The 2,600-nt window shown below is 38.2% G+C and overlaps 1 long non-coding RNA gene across 1 annotated transcript; it reads left to right on the top strand.

Annotated features, from left to right (window-relative positions):
• The first annotated feature begins 1,268 nt into the window (after positions 1 to 1,268).
• Positions 1,269 to 2,240, top strand: LOC147623309 (uncharacterized). The gene is made up of 3 exons (XR_015269411.1): positions 1,269 to 1,598; positions 1,762 to 1,823; positions 1,922 to 2,240. It is a non-coding gene; the product is annotated as an uncharacterized LOC147623309 (long non-coding RNA).
• Positions 2,241 to 2,600: the final 360 nt, after the last annotated feature.

The following is a 2,600-nucleotide window of genomic DNA, read 5'->3' as shown; positions in this document are numbered from 1 at the left end:
TGAGCATGGGTTGAGCATTATATATTACAAGCGTACTTCACATAGTTGAGGTGTACGCATGTCCAAAAACAATTATAAAGTTTGAAATGGAGTGTTATGTTGGACATGTGAGTGTGACCAAGGAGATATCTTAATATGATCACATTTTATATTGCATAGTCCTTCAACCTCCATCTAAGGTCCTCCTTTGATCTCAATAAGGGATGACACTCAATGAATATTAAATATAAAACCTCATGAAAAGCAAGAAAAAGACTAAAGAACACCTACCTTTTTAGCAATTTTAAAAGGTCGGAGTTTAAAAAGCATGACATAGAATGATAGACAGGATAAACCTTGTGTGAAATTCAATTTGTCATCCTTGCCTACCCTTGGTCATATGAACTTGGGATCTCACTAACTTTTTGGTCTACCTTGTTTTTAGAAAGTGTTGAAATAATTTAGATTCAAACTTTTTTTTTCCCCTAGTTAAACTTGTGACTTCTTCTATCGACCTTCTACCACCATTTTACTCCTTTAAATTAGTCTCCTCCAAAGCATCGTGACATTCTCTGTCTGAATTATTTGTGTGTGTGCGTGTGTGCACGCACGCACATGCGGGCACACGTGTGAGAGAGGGGGGGGGGATGGGGCTATAAGGCTATCTTTTTAAAACACCTAATTTGTCTTGACATTGCAACAAAATTAAAGAAGAATTAAAGCTTATCAACACACTCTTCTTTAATGTTGTTGCAATTTATCGTGACATTACAACAAAATTAAAGCTTACTAATTGTTGCAATCTTGCAGCAAAATTAAAGAGGAATTAAAGCTTACCAACACACTCATCTTTAATTTTGTCACAATTTCATAACAAATTAGCTCTTTCTAAAAAGGTAGCCTTGTGGGTCTCTCTCTCTCTCTCTCTCTCTCTCGCTCTCTCTCTCTCTCGTCATGCCAAAGGTAGCTCTTTCTAAAATCAATTATCCTCTTTGTTTAAAGATTTCCATGTATAGTTTCCCAAGACGAGCCTTGTTGTGGAAGGCTCACATTCCTCACACTTACACACTATGTGCATTGCTATGGTGAGGTGACATAGACATCAACACCTATTGTATTCAAATTAAGTGTATCAACACCTATTGTATTGGAATTAAGTGTAGCTTTAGCTTCTAAGGGATGCCTTGGAATCTTAAATAGTATGAGGGTGTTGACTTGGGGCATGTTGAACTCTCTCAAGACAAAAGGCACACATTAATAGAACAAAAAATGCAGCTCATCATTGAGAGGCTACCCTGGGGGGGTGGGTGTTTCATAGCACGATCTAATAAGATTCAAAATATGGGTGCTCCATGCTAACTCTTTGTGTGGCCAAACTTTGCCACACATTCTCTAGGGGCATCCAAGGCCAGAGAGAGAGAGAGAGAGAGAGAGAGAGAGAGAGAGAAAGAGATTAGTGCCTAATCCTCCACAAAATTATCCATCATTAACAAACAAGAAGAAGAAAAAAATGCCCCATTCGAGATCAATCTTTATAATCTCTGCATCCGTATTGCTAATCATAATGTCCCATCTTTGCGTGATCCAATCTAGGCCTTTGCCTTGTTGCGCACCTTCAGGTAAAAGTTCACTGCCTTAATCCCCAAGTTTAATCATTTACCTGTAGCCTTAATTAATCATTTAGCTTAAGCTTTAATCGTCTAGCAGCAGCTTTAATTGATCGTTTAACTAAAGCTTTAATCTTGCTTATTGGCTATGGCTTCTTGCTTTCTATTATTGCAGGTTCAAAGCCTGCAATTAGCGACGTTATTGGATTTCCGACGACTCCAGCATTCGCTGCGAGTGTACGCTGCATCATCATAATCAACACATAATTCTCATGTTTGCCGTCATATTTCTATGATTAGCGCCTTAATTGTTTCATTAGTGTCTCGTGTCTCAGATGCAAAACGCTCGAACGAAAAGCTTGGGAATCAACGGTTCTCCGGGTGCCAACTGTTGCTGATGTGCTTGGTCTTCTCGTGAAGAGAGCTTAATTTCCATCTAATTGCCATTAGGTGGTGAAGGTCTTTTTAATGCCATATCCTATTAAATAGCAATAATTTTCCATGATTTAACAAGAAAAAGCATTATAACAAATTTAAGCTCTCCTCCTTGGCTTATGATAATCTCAACTCTCTCTCTGGCTTATGATAATTCTCATCTCTCTTCATAAAAAACATGCATCCACAGGAATTTTCATCAGGATTTTCTCTATATTTGCCAAGCTATGTTGTAAACATTTGCCCGTTTTTTAATGCATATGAACTTCCATAGGAAAGTGTGCCATTTGTGTGTGTGTGTGTGTGTGTGTGTGTGAGAGAGAGAGAGAGAGAGAGAGAGAGAGAGAGAGAGAGAGAGAGAGTGTTCATTTCAAATTGTCCATAACCTTTTTTCCAAAAGGATGCACACTTCTCTTCATGGATCATGATAATGTAACTTGATATAAATGTTATTATGATGCCTCCTAAATAAGAATGCACATGGGAACGTAATCATGTTCTCTAATGCATATACCACAAACACTAGTGCCCATCTCAATCACAGGTTAGGATGGGCAAGCAATCAAGCTTGTGTAACCC

Source organism: Cibotium barometz, chromosome 27, assembly GCF_041138505.1.
Source record: "Cibotium barometz isolate CiBa-2024 chromosome 27, ASM4113850v1, whole genome shotgun sequence".
Lineage (NCBI taxonomy): Eukaryota > Viridiplantae > Streptophyta > Polypodiopsida > Cyatheales > Cibotiaceae > Cibotium > Cibotium barometz.
The sequence above is the reverse complement of the archived record's forward strand: the minus strand, read 5'-3'. Positions and strand labels throughout refer to the sequence as shown.